Source organism: Cervus elaphus, chromosome 19 (genome assembly GCF_910594005.1).
Source record: "Cervus elaphus chromosome 19, mCerEla1.1, whole genome shotgun sequence".
In the NCBI taxonomy this organism is placed as follows: Eukaryota; Metazoa; Chordata; class Mammalia; order Artiodactyla; family Cervidae; genus Cervus; species Cervus elaphus.
The window spans coordinates 61062139-61076625 of NC_057833.1; the positions used below are offsets into that span (position 1 = coordinate 61062139).

The 14487-nt window shown below is 42.8% G+C and overlaps 1 long non-coding RNA gene and 1 pseudogene across 1 annotated transcript; one reads left to right on the forward strand and one right to left on the reverse strand.

Moving 5' to 3' along the window:
* The first annotated feature begins 56 nt into the window (after positions 1-56).
* On the forward strand, positions 57-3389 carry LOC122675795. Its single transcript, XR_006335346.1, has 2 exons — positions 57-798; positions 2541-3389. It is a non-coding gene; the product is annotated as an uncharacterized LOC122675795 (long non-coding RNA).
* Positions 3390-4151: 762 nt separating this feature from the next.
* On the reverse strand, positions 4152-4270 carry LOC122676289 (annotated as a pseudogene).
* Between the last annotated feature and the right edge of the window lie 10217 nt (positions 4271-14487).

A 14487-nucleotide genomic window follows, 5' to 3' on the forward strand; every position in this document is an offset into this window, starting at 1 on the left:
TATGGTAATATGTTTCCATGTTACTCTCCATTCATCTCACCCTCTCCTTCCTCCCCCCGCCCATGTCCATAAGTCTGTTCTCTACATCTGTGTCTCCTTGGCTGCCCTGCAAATAATTTCATCAGTACCATCTTTAGTTCAAGCATTTCTTATTCCAGTCTTACTGTGTTTAGTGTGAGACTCTTTTCAAAACTGATATTAAAGTATTATTTTCACTATAGAAAATTTGGAAGATGCAGACATGAAAAATTTAAAAAGTCACTTAGAGTTTAAGCTAACCACTAAAAAATTTATTTATTGATTTCTAGTTTCTCTTCTTTAACCTTTTTTATCTACGGTAATCCTGTGTATTCCTTTTAGTTAGAGATTAATTTTTAGATTATTCTGACTCTTACACTAAGTTACAGTTTTGGGTCTGATACACTTACGGATGTGCCAAGTGCTTCCTGAATACTATAGAACATAATTTATGTTTAAAATAATTCCATGCTTATGTAGTGAGTCAGTTATTTTAAGCTAATTTGTTACAAATTTCCACAACGGGGATATGAATTTTGCCAAGGTTGTATTTGTGTTTAAATACACATTTAAGTCCAGGTTGACATCTTTTTTCTTGTTGGTGTAGGTACCCTGCTGACATCCAGTGTCTCTGCATTAGACACTATTACTGCAGCAGCACTTGGATCTCTCACATCGATTCCAGAAAATGTGTCTACACTTGTTTCTCAGATGTCTAATATGATATTAAAAGAACAATTGTTAGCAGCAGAAAGTAAAACTGTACTTCAGGAATTGATTGTTAGTAAATCTTTGATTACATTTGATAAGTCTCCAAAAACAATGTTAACTGCTCTTCTTTCATCTTAAGCTTTACTAGACACAGTGGTAAACAGATTACTTTAATAGAGTAGGTTTATATTTTTAAAGACAGGTCTCTTCACTGCTTTTTTTCCTCCCAGAAAGATTAATTTCCAATGGCATATATATAACCTTCAAAACCTTTTTCACTGCTATTCTGTAACATAGAGTGTAGGAGTTTGTATGCCTTTTAATAACTAGAAAGAGTTGTAGGTTTAGCTTCACATTAATTCAAGGGACCTATGACTTGTTAGCTGGCTCAGAAATTGGTCAGTTATCCTTTTCTTAAGGGTCCTGGAATCGTCATGCTAATGTTACACTGACCCAACCGGAAGGGTATATTAAGTAGTTAATTTTAAAGCTACAGAAATACAAAAAAACGTGTAAGAAAAATGACTTATAGAATTTGGGGGAACATATATAACAATTTGTGGGGTCCAATATTGTAATCAGGTTCTTCTGGCCTGTAACTGTGAGGCTTTTTTCCATAATTCTGTAGAAGCCAGTCATCTAATTATACAATGTTGTTTACCTTCTCCACACTTGATTTCTTTATACCCTTTATTTTGTAATTGTATCATTTGTCTAGGGAGTTCTTGGCCATATAACTTACTTTGATTTTTCCCTCTGTATAGGCTCTCTGCCTCCCTTTTTGAGTTTAAGAATATTTGTTGAATATTTTCCAAGTAAATACTGCTCATGTTAGCCAACATTCTGCCTAAATTCAGTGCTTGTATGACATTATTAGGTAGATTTCTTTAGTCACCCAAATTTGACAAGGTTAAAAGATGCCCACTGGTACTTACTTTTTGGGAATTTTTTTTTTAATTGGACTATAATTGCTTTACAATGTTCTGTTAGTTTCTGCTGTATGAAAATTGATTCACTCACTCAATAAATGGTAGTCTCTGTTTATTGATGTCTTCCTACCAAGTCATAAGCAAGCTTGAGTCTGAAGAGGTGATTGCTGTTCCCACAGAATGAGTTGAAATTAGTATGATAGCTCTTCTTTCAAAAGAAAACCAGTACTCTTTTAAGCATTTACTAATTATTTCATTATAGTTCTTCATCCTTGCCCTAGTAATAGGTGCTTAGTTCAGAATTTTTTTTCTTCTTTTTATAAAAATTTCCAATCTACAATACTCTCTAACTTTTCTATATACCTTGACATGAACCAGAACCATGACAAGTTCTTATCCAATAGAATGTAAGTCACCAGTTCTTCAAACTTAAATGCCTCCAACCCAGAGCCTACTTTTCAAGGCTATTTGGTTTCAGCTCTTTTGACTTAGTAACCTAAAGTTGTTTGAAGCTTATTTCTTTGAAATACAGTTGTAGGTGTTTTTTTTTCCCTTTGTTTGTTTGCATTGCTGAAATTTTATCAAATGACTGTCATTTTCCCCTCCTCTGAATTCTTCTGACTTATGTTACAGTAGACTATTAAGAAGTTATTGTACATAAAGTGACCATTTCTTAATTCCTATATGCAGGATTAAGTGATTTATGATGAATATAAACTCTAGCAGTAGGCTCTAGGCTATAAAAAAGAGAACAGACACTTAGGATTTTAATAATCACATGTTTAGTTAACAGGGTATTTAAGATGTTATCATTTAACTAGCCAGATTTATGCAAGTGAAAATATCCTTTTTAAAGACTTGTGTATTTATTTTTCAAACCAGAATGTACTTAAGACTGACCACCTCAGTTCACTGGGAACAGCTTTATCCCCCACTGTGGCATCTATACTGGAAATCAATAGTCAACTGAAGAATATCTTCAAGACTTTGTCAACTGAGGCTAATAAGGTAACAAATATTCTTATTATCTCAAATTGTTAAGAAAGAAACTCCACATGAATTCAAGGGACCCAGGATTTGTTAGTTGAGAAGTATCTACATGCAGAACTCGTGGGTTATGAGAAGGAATCTGGAGGAGGGAGGAGAGAGGATGCTGTGGTCAGGATGCTGACCGTTGATGTGGTCAGCAGAATCATGGCTAAGAGAAACAAGAGGAAATGATCTTCAGGCATCATAGCATACATAGTGGTCTATCATATGGTGTGTGTCCATATGTGGTTATACATACATATGTATGCATATCTGCCTGAATATGGATAATAAAATATCTCTGCATACGTGCTAAGTCACTTCAGTCATGTCCGACTCTTGGCTACCCAATGGACTGTAGCCTGCCACGCTCCTCTGTCAGTGGGATTCTCCAGGCAAGAATACTGGAGTGGGTTGCCATGCCCTCCTCCACAGGATTGTCCTGACCCAGGGATCGAACCCACATCTCCTGCATTGTCAGAAGGGTTCTTTATAACTAGGGCCACCTGGGAAGCCCCCAAATACCTCTAGATGTGTTTGAAAATGGTAACAATCCCTCCTCAGTGGTGGGAGTGGCACTGGGGTTCTAGGGGCTGGAGGGGAAAGGAAGGGACTTTTCTCTGCAATACTGTTTTCTACCTTTTCTATTTTATATGTATTCAAAAAAGTAAAAATAAAAAACAGAATATTTAAGAAAAAAAATTTTTTTTGGCTGTGCTGTGTCTTTGTTACTGCAAGGGCTTTCTTCTCTAGTTGCGGTGAGCAGGGGCTACTCTGTAGTTGTGTGTGGACTTCTGTTCGTGGTGCCTTCTTTTATTTTGGAGCACAGGCTCTAGGGCGCATGGGCTTCAGTTGTTGCAGCATGTTGGCTCCGTAGTTGCGCTTCTGGGCACTAGAGCACAGGCTCAATAGTCATGGCTTGTAGGCTCAGTTGCTCCCAAAATGGAGGCGGGAGGGTGTGGAAGCCGGGGGTTGGGAAGCCTGTGTGGTCCTCTTGCTGTCTCTCTCTTTCTCTGTCTCCCTTACCTGTGATTTCAGGCTCTTGACCTGTGTCGACGGGGCGGGGGGGGGGGGGGGGGGGGTTGCGCCGCGCGGTCGTGTGCTAGGATGCGGCTGGGGGTGAGGCAGCCCCCAGGATTGCCTGAGGCGTGCCAAGGGAGCCCCAGATGGAGACCTAACTGTCATCTGGTTTCCTGGAAGCCGAATGCAGAGGGGCTTGCAGGCCGCACGGAGACAACCCAGGTCTGCGGAGGGAGTCGGGGGCCCAGGCCACCCACCTGGGGAGGGGCTGGGGCTGCGGGGACCCAAGAGTTGGGACGCCGCTGCCTGTGAGGGCCGCCGGCTGGCTGGCTAGCTGGCCGGCCGGCTGCAAGGCAGCCGATGGCTCTGAGAGCGGTGGGGTGCGAGGGGCCAGGGGCAGGTGGGGCTTGCGGCGCCAGCGCGCCAAAGGAGAGGGGGGCAAAAAGCCTACAGCACCCTATATTTCCAGGCGGTCTCCCATCCAACTACTAATGAGGCCCGACCCTGCTTAGCTTCCGAGATCAAACGAGATTTGGCGCTTTCAGGGTGATATGGCTGTAGATGGAGGCGGCTGCCGCCAGGCGCCCTAACAGCCCTGCGCTATGCCTCCCTTTCGCTCTGACCTGCCGGTTTGGCCAGCCGGCCGCAGCTCTCCACGGAGCGCAGGACCCGCGACCGGACTCTGGCTGGCCGATGCCGCCCCGCCCCCGCACACCGCCACCCCCGGCCAGCACCCGCCTAGCCCGGCGGGCTTCCGACCAGGAGCGCCCCGGCATGTGTGTGTGTGTGTGGGGGGGGGGGGGGGGGCGCGGAGGTCTGGAGGTCTCGGGTGCTCTCCCACCCTGGGCCTCTCCAGGCCCACCCCTGCTCGGCGGCCTCCCCCGCCCCTATCCCGTTCGCTGCTCTGGGCCAGGTGGCCTCTGCACCTGCCCGGCATCCTGCCCGAGGCCCCCTTGCCCGCTCGCTGTCTTCGAGTCTCTCTCTGAACCGTCGTCTCTTTTTGCCTCTGTCTCTCCTGACACCCGGCCTCCCGGCCCTTCCTCTGTCCCCGGCCTCTCACAGGTGCTATGGCTCTGGCCCTGGCTGACGAGCGTGCGGCAGCCGGCTGTCTCACTTCGCGTGGGTGCGTGCAAGTGTCTGTGTGTCTGTCCTGTGCCTGCCTGTCGCTCGTCTGCTCTCTCAGGAAGGTCCTGTGCTGGGCCCGCGGTGTGGGGGCAAGGCGGGCCTCGGTAGGGCGAAGGGGCGGGGCTGACGCGCTCTGGTGGGTTTGGGCACCGGGCAAGATGGGCGCGCAGGGCCCCGGCTGGGCTGCTCCTAAGCCCGCAGGAGGCTCTCAGGGCCGAAGCCAGGCCGCTCGGGGTCCCGGAAGCCCTCCGGGCCACGGGCTGGGCCAGGCGGGTGCTGGCCCGGGGTGGCGGTGTGCGGGGCCTGGGCGGCGTCGGCTGGCCTCCGAGCTGCAGGCCCTGGCCTGCCGGAGTCCAGTCGCGGGTCGTGCGGCTCAAGTGCAGCGCGCGCCCCGTGGAGAACTGCGGCCAGCAGGTCAGAGGAAAGGGAGGCGCAGCGCAGAGCTCTTAGGGCGCCTGGCAGCAGCCACCTCCATCTACAACCATATCACCCTGAATGCGCCGGATCTCATCTGATCTGGGAAACTAAGCAGGGTCGGGTCTGGTTAGTAGTTGGATGGGAGACCCCCTAGTAGTTAGGAACTCCAGGCCCTTGCACAAAGTAGATGACAAGCCAACGTATAGGTGATGAAAATTTATAGTGAAAAATTAGACCTAAATTCAAAGATGGTTTATGGAGTAAAGGCAAGTCTTTTCCATTAGCTTTTTTTTTCCCCCATCAACTTCCATAATGTTTTTCCATTAACATAATGCTTCCTTTTTATTCCTTCTGTTTCCTTGTCTATACCCATCTTTTTGCACCATAATGTGGTGCCTTATTGGCATAATTTTCTGCCTTACTGTCTTGCCATAACGCTGATGTAGGAAATAGATGGTCTCCAGGATTTACAACTAGCCTGTTTTTACATTTCCTGAGACAAGAGATAGGTAGGCTCCAGTTGAGGCATTTACAATCAGCCTCTTGTTTGTCCTCTGAAATGGAAGTAACAACAGAAAGAGGGTAAATAGCCAGCGTTTGTCTCTTATAACACTTTAATAGTCATGGCAAGGACAAAGAGGGACAAAATCCTGCTTGAGTAAAGGATTAAGAGATCTCCCCTCCCCCCACCCCCTTTTGGGACAAGGGAAACACTACACATGCGCAGAAAGGCTCCTTGTGGGTCAAAAGTCAGGCGAAAATGCCAGACCATAATGAGTCTTGCTTCTCCCCAAAGCCTTCACTTCTAGATCCATCTTAGCTGAGGGGTGTGTGCACACCAGGGAGAGTCCCAGGATAGGTCAGATGTGAAGAAAGAAATGAGAAAATTGGCAGAAAGGAAAACAAAGACCCAGAAGAACTGGCATATGTAAATGACTTAACCACCTCTTTATTGTGCTCCTTTTCACTAGGGGGGCGCCCATAACCTTTCTCTCCAGGTATGTATCTCTGTTTTGCTTCTGTCTTAACTAAACCAGCTTTTGCTCTATGTTCTTTCCCACGTGTTGCTGTGCTATGTCTCTAATAAGAAACTTTGTACCTGCATGTACAGTTTCTGCCCCCATGATAAATGCATTTTTCACTGGGGGCCAAGATCCAGGGAAAATTAGCTTCTAGCCTCTAGCCCTTGCTGGTCTGGTGGCTAGGATTCCTGGTTTTCATTCAGGCTACCCAGGTTCAGTTCCTGGGCAGAGAATTAGATCTCACTTCCTGCCACCACTCACTGCTGCCTCACTGAGATCAACTCAATTTTTATCACCATTTAATCTACATCATATGAATTTTTCAACTAATTTGTAACTATTAGAAAAAGGACTTCTTAGGTATTAACATACTGGTATTTCCATAAGGGAGAAATACTTCTTCCCTAGAACTGCATTAAGAAAATTTGAACTTAAGAAAATATGTTTTGATGTAGCAGAATTATTATTTTATCTTTACAATCCAGCATTTGTTAAATACTTAACTGCTAATAACTGTTCAGGCTTCCCTGGTGGCTCAGCTGGTAAAGAATCCACCTGCAATGCAGGAGACCTGGGTTCGATCCCTGAGTTGGAAAGATTCCCTGTCGCAGAGTCAGACATGACTGAGCGGCTTTCATTGTTCACTAATAACTGTTCAGCCTGAAATAAGAACTTTCAAAAATCTTTGAACATAGACGCTCTAACTTAATTCCCCTCTGGGGTAAATATTTTGCATGTACTTTTAGGTTATATATACACAATAGGCACAGAGCTCTTTTATTATGTATTTTATTTTCATATAAATTAACATCCGAAAAAAATTAAAATAGAAACACTAAATACAGTATTGCACATAGCAATCTCTGTTAAATGCCCCATTATATCATTGAAGTTCATATATACATGGAGGGACTAAAGGAGACAGGAAGATGGCAGAACAGCAACCCGAGAGCCACTACTGTGTCTGTACACATCAACTACAGACTGAAAGGTAAGGACAGTATTTTACATAAATAGAAACATAGTTACAATTCAGATTTTCTTTTTAAATTGCCTCTATAATTGGTTTGCAATAGCAACAGATTCTCCCCTTTATTCATAGCCATACCCTAACACATATCATTTTTAAAAGTCTATTAATGTTAGATAAAGCCATCACAATGCTTCAGGAGTGACTTAAAGAAAACCCAATCAAGTCACAATACTCAGGCAGGCGGGTTTAATGAACAAGTCCTAGGTAGATATCAATCCATCTAAAAGTTATTTATTTATTTATTTTTTTGCCAACAGTTAGTCATGTTTGGCAATTTTATGAGGATCATTTAAAAGCAGTGTGTCATTTTCTTTGAGAAGGGCAATGGTAAAAGTTATAGAGAGGCAGAACTTCGGTTTAACTGACCTTTGCTGCAGATGGGGGCTTTATGTAGGTCCCAAAGGACATGGTTAATAAAGGCCCTCATTTAACTTAAAATATGATTCCTGCCTATATTGAATGATGTATAGAAAGGGTTTTCCTTTTCTATATTTTTTTCCTATTCATTGTGTGATGATTAAAAAAAATGATAACCTTCTTTCATAAATATATAGTTACAGAGACCAACCCAAGAGCTGGGACAGCCTTATCTATGACAGGTATAAATGGTACTTCAGTTTTAAAATAGAAAATTTATATGTAGATGTGAAACTGATACAAGTCACTAGAAATATCATGTTAACCATAAATCTAAATGCAGTAACGTGGAGTACTGGTCGTCAGGAGAAAGACTGTTTCGCTGTGACAGGGAATATTCTCACAACAGTAAGTTTGAGGTTACTGTTTAGCATGTTCAGAATTAATGTAGATGCTGCCTCTTACACATGCTGTTTTGGTCTATTGGTAAAATACCATAAACTTTTACAAAAAGAAAAGGTGTCACCTCCTCCACTGGCCTACTGCTTTTGCATTTTTATATGAATACAGTGTAGAATTCAACAATCAGTAAACTGGAAAACAAAGATTATGCAAGAAGCCAAGAAGAAACGTGATTAAAGTGATGAGTTTCCTTCCTGCCCTCATGCCAGCTGAATTCTGTGGAAGCAGCTGCAGTGACTCATTTTTGTTCTGCTTTTCATTGCTCAGGTTTTCATGCTTATTTTTGCTTTCTGAAATAAATGCACCAGGTAAGAGAAATAGTTAGAAGGAATAACTTTAAAGAATGTATGGCGTTTAGAATAGCATTTTCATTTGGATCAAATTCTTTGAGAAAAGGTTAAAGATCCACAAGCTCATAAATGAAAAAAGATATAAGTAAAATCTATTTATCTCTTAGAATTTTCACTAATGTTTTGAGGGAAAAAAAAGGCTTCAAAATTTAGCTTCTAATTGATGTGAAAGAGTATCGGCTCACCTTTCTCATTTTCAGTCTTAAGTACAAACACATAAATATGAAAATTGAACCTAGGCTTCATCTCATTGTTAATGTGATTTAATTCTCTTCTATGACTCAGATGGTAAAGAATCTGCTCACAATGCGGGAGACCTGGGTTCAATCCCTGGGTCGGGAAGATCCTCTGGAGAATGGAATGGTGACCTATTCTAGTATTCTTGCCTGGGGAATTCCATGGACAGAGGAGCTTGGCAGCCTATAGTCCATGGGGTCTCAAAGAGTCGGACACAACTGAGGGACTAACACACTTTCATCTCATTGTTAATATGATTTAATTCTCTTCTATCCTTATAACAGCATAATTGTGGTTAGTAAATAACTATTCCTTCTCATTCTATACATGACTTGAAGATTTACTTTCATCAAAAAGACAGAACATAAACCAAACCATAATATAATACTTGTTTTTCAATAAGATTTTGATACAGAGAAACAGAAGGGAAAATACCTTTTAAATGCAGGTATTTCTAACTTTTTCTAAATAAAGCTGTTTAATTGTGGCCCAATTTGGGTTATTTGAATATCTTCCATTTACACTATATTAGACTAACTCAATTCAAAATGCTATTTTGAGGTCTAACCCAACTTTTCATTTAAAATAGCATTTACTTACTCTGTAGTGCCAAGTGATAATCCCTCAAACATTCAACAAAACATAAGACAGTATCACATGGACTCATGTCCACCAAACCCTTCCCTTCCTTGTGCACAACCTGGTGTTTTATTTTGAAGGGAGAAATGAGCAAAGAGGGAACAACTTGGCTTGTTAGACTTGGCTGTGGGCTGACAGCTGCTGGTAGCCCCCTGTGTAGCCTGAGCCCCTGGTCTGAGCAAAGAACAATGCTGTACCTGGCACTTCCTGTGTTAGGCTCCAAGGGTGCTCATGGGATTATAACAGCTGTGCTGTGACCCATGTATGATGAGGAGAGTGAAAGATGGCCTCCAACTCCACCAGCAGCCCCCCCACATATATGCACCCCCTCAGTGGATCCATCTTGATGGTTAGGCTTTGAATGCTGAACACTGAAATTCTTTTAGCCTCTGGTACCTGATAATAGGCAGAAGGAAAAGGAGATTCTCTAAGCCGGAAGCTCACTATTTGTTCAAACTTAAGAGGAAGATGATTAAAATATTATTAGGTGGATTTGTATATTCTGAGAAAAGAGTGTTTAAAAGGCAGAGAAAACCACAAATCAAAAAACAGAATAAATACTTAAAATTCCAGTCATGTCTTGGTTTTATTTTATAGAGTGACTTTCCCTTTTTCTGCCTACAAACCTCTTCAGCTTCTTTTACTCTAGGTGGGGAGAAAACACATGAATAAACAAAGACTTACAAAGATCACTGCAGTCCATCTATAGTAGGTGAGCAAGTACATGAAGGATTTGATTTTTTAGAGAAAAATAATACCACATACTCAGGAATGTTACCTGATACTTGATTTAAAAACATAATAGAGCTAGAGGTGAATTCATCCAGTGGCTCTTAACTTGGAATCAAAGAAGGAGGAATAGAATAGGACACAAGCACATTTATATTTTTAGGCATACTAAAGGAGACTTACACACAGGAAAATATAGAAATATCTGTCATATTCAGGTGAGGGTGCTGAGATTGGCTCCATTACATAAATGGGGATGGCACTACTACATAAATCAGAAGCATTAATGAAATAAGCAGTATCATATAAAAAATGTTTATTTAAAATGATCTCTGAAAAATAAAATAAAATAAAATGATCTCAGATTCAGTTTCTATATTATGTTTCCCCAGGCATGGAAATCTATACAATGAATACTTGGGACAGGTTTTGTTTTTTGTTTTTTTTTCTTTTTAATTGAGCTTCATCAAACATGGGAACCAGTCATTTGAAAACAGAAAATAGAGACTGAACAGCAATGGTTGAACACATCTAGGATTTCCTTTTAAACACATGCTCCAAGGAAAACTATTGAATTTACCAGAGGAACAGTTAAAAGAGGACATCATTGGAAGGGAGGTTGCACAGCAAGTCTGGCCCTGCGATCTGATGCTGAGGTAGCATCTGTGTCCCTCAGGAGGACAAGAGTTCAAGAATGCAGGACAGTATCAGTACTAGGACTGCCCAGAGCTGCTGCAAACATCCAAAAAGTTTCACTTTAAGAATTCTTTAGAGGGCTTCCCTGGTGATCCAGTGGCTACTCCCAATGCAGGGGCCTGGGTTCAATCTCTGGTCAGTGAACTAGATCCCATACACTGCAAGTAAGAGTTTGCATGCCACAATTAAAGATCCCATGTGTGGCAACTAACACCTAGTGCAGCTTAAAAAAAAAAAAAAAGCACTAAATGTTTTTTATAAAATGTTATGAACGGTTGCTTCTACTAAGCAAATAGTAAGAAATATGTGTGTTAGTTGCTCAGTTGTGTCTGACTCTTTGTGACTCCATGGACTATAGCCTTCCAAGTTCCTCTGTCCATGGAATTGTCTAGGCAAGAATACTGGAATAGGTTGCCATTCCCTTCTCCAGGGGATCTTCTCAACCCAGGGATTGAATCCAGGGCTCCTGCATTGCAGACAGATTCTTTACCACCTGAGCCACCAGGGAAGCCCAAGAAATAATGTAGACTGGAATTCTATTAATAAAAACGTGCCATTAGAAAGAAAATAACCTACTAGGTTAATTTATTTTTATTATTGTGATTCTCCTCGGAAATTAAAAATACTTCTGGAGAAACTGACAAAGCTGTGATTTATCTTAATAAAAGACTTCTTATGGAGATCTTGAAACCTGTTCCCTGAAAGAAATGAATTATAAATATATTTCTTAAGCCTGATGGCAAAGTTTCTAATGACAGAATTCATCTCCTATGCAGCTAAATGAATCCCTGTTTTTAAACAACAGAATGAAACAAATCATTGAGTACAGCAGCTATGAGGTTACTGTTACAGCTCACAGTAAGGCACTATGGATCAAAGCAAAGTGTTTTTTTTTTTTTTTTTTTGGCAGTTAGTGAAAATCCAGTAGATCCTCTCTTAAATTTACTTCGAACTCTTTAAGGCATTTTGTAATATTAAAACAAAAAAATTACTTCACAAGTATTTAAACCAGCAAAGTATCTTAATTTTACTATCTTATTTTCTAAGTATCACAACAGAAAGCTCAGTCTAATACAAACATTTTAAGTTTTACACAGAAAACAAGTGTGGCCATTCCTACAGCAAGAGAACTAGAGAGTGTGGTCAGGATGCCTGAGTTGGCGCAGGGCTGAGGGCCCTGAAACCCAGGCAAGAGTCACAGGTGTGTGCAGATACCAAGGATGTTGCCCCAGCTCAGGGTTCAAGGCAGTTGTGCCCTGAGAGGTTTCAAGGAGAAATCTTAGTTTTCCATACTTTCCTTAGAAGGGGAAATGGGGCTGAGAGCAAAGACTCTGTATGGAGTAACCTGGGAGCACTGCGGGGAACCCTGTTGCCTTAGGACTCCCCGCTGAGGCCAGAGCTTCTTCCACCCTACTGGTTCAGGCTCTGGATGTGAACGTGACTGATGGGGCAAGTGATTCCTGTGTCCCCAGACTCTTGGCTGCACACACGGCTGAGCTAGGAGCTGGGCCCTGGGCACCAGATGGCCGAGAGGATTCTCAAAGTCAGGTGCAGAGGAATTTCCGAAAAGCAGCTTCCAGGCCAGGTGGCTCTGTTCCAGGTCAGTCCCCCAGGATGTGCTTGCTTGGAAGCAGGAGATGTGGGCACTTGTGGGCAGCTCTGCGAGCAGGCCCATCTATCCTTAGCCTCCTAACAAATGCTGCTCCCAAATGCCAGTTCTCTTTCAACAAAACTCTGACAAGACTTTCCCCCCACACTTTAGGCAGGAAAAAAGAACGTGTCCCTGGAGGTGAGCTGGCAGAAGTAAGAGGAAAAATACTGAGGGAAGTGGGGATGGAGAGACCCCAGTCCTCTCCTGCTCAGGCCTTCCTCTGGGCACTGAGGATAGTCCACAAGCTCCAAGTGCGAGCCTCCTGATAACCCCCTTCCCTTCTGCCTCACCCCTCAATGATTCCTGAAATTTTTTAAACTGTGTAGGAAAAAGAAGCTCATTACATAACATTTCAAATAACATTTCAATAACATTTCAAATAGCAAACAAAAATGACCTACATGTCCAGTTTGAAAAGGAGAAGGGAATAGGACCTCCTTCACAAAGTGCTTCCCTGATAGCTCAGTTGGTAAAGAATCCGCTCACAATGTGGGAGATCTGAGTTTGATCCCTGGGTTGGGAAGATCCCCTGGAGAAGAGAAAGGCTACCCACTCCAGTATTCTGGCCTGGAGAATTCCATAGACTAGTCCATGGGGTCACAAGGAGTCAGACACCACTGAGCAACTTTCACTTCACTTCACTTCACAAAGAGAGAAAGCAGCCTGGTGAGCAAGGATGAAGCCAGGGCTTGGCACTTGAGTTTAACTTCCAGTGAGGATGGGGATGGGGGTCTGTGGATGGTGTGCAGAGATATAACTCTTGCAAGATTCATGAAGATGATTTCTTTCTAATGTGGCTGTGCCCTTGATTAAGGACATTCTTTAATCAAGACTTTACCTTGTTAGTCAGTCTCCCAACAGAAACACAAGCCATAGATACACTGCTGTTGTCATTCAATTGAAAGGGAAGGGAGCCACTCCTCTAACACTGAGCAGTAATAATCCAGTCTAACTGAGTGTCCCAGGAGCCGGGTTCGAGCATCAGGTTGGGAGCAGAGAAGAGTCTTCCAACCACGGGCTGAGAGCAGTGCACTCCTCCCCCACCAGCTTAGCAGAGTCACCTGGACTCTTTGGTCTAAAAAATAATGCTACCTTTCTTTCTTTCTAGTCTCTCTGCTTTTTGTGATGCTGTTTTCTTTCTAGTCTCTCTGCTTTTTGTGATGCTGTTTTTCCAAAACCACTGGAAATGAGAGAGGAGTTTTCATTATCACATGGTTTGTTTTTGTTCATATTTTCTTTGTTTAGGTTGCTCATTAGAAGTTGCAGTTCTTAGAATTAGCCTACTGAAAAAATTTTACTCCCTTTTATAGTTCTCTATTGGCAGCCTATTAAGTTCAGTGAAAATATTTTAATCCAAAAGAGCAGGGAGGGGCTCTGGTCAGAGGCTGGTGGGAGCAGGGGAGCAGGGAGACAAGCAGGTATAGATGCCTAGTGGACTGACTCCCGGCTCCACCAGCCCTTCTTTATAACCGCGATTATCACACACCCACACACCCACAAAAATCCTGAAAATACAGTGGAAACAATCAACCACAATATTTCTTATGACTACAGATGAAAAGAACTTAAGTGTTGTCAGGGACATATTTCTGAATTTGAGTTGGATTTATGAACTTTAACGCTGACAGTCTGACTCAGGGATAAAAGCAACCACATCCGCCCCTCCAGGGGTGACGACGCAGTTAGAACGGCTCACAGCGACTTTGACTCTTCTGACCAGACTTCACAGGAGCCTTAGAACTCTGAGGGACCGGCCTGTGGGACCCGCCTCAGGATGCTGGGCTGGCGGAAGGCACCTCTGTGCATCCCACACCACACACGCCACTCAGCACGCAGACGCGCGAGGGGAGTCTGCCACTTAGTGAACAAGATCCGCTCAACTTTGGAGCCTATTCATAGTCCAGAGTCCAAGATTCCATGACAATTAGATTTATATGTTTTGTGCTTATGCTCTAAAAGCTGCAAATATATTCCTCTCATGAGTTTAAGGCTAATAAGCAGAGATGATTTACATCAGAGTTCCCTGAAACTGTTATTGTGGAGAAGAGGTGGGTCCAAAGAG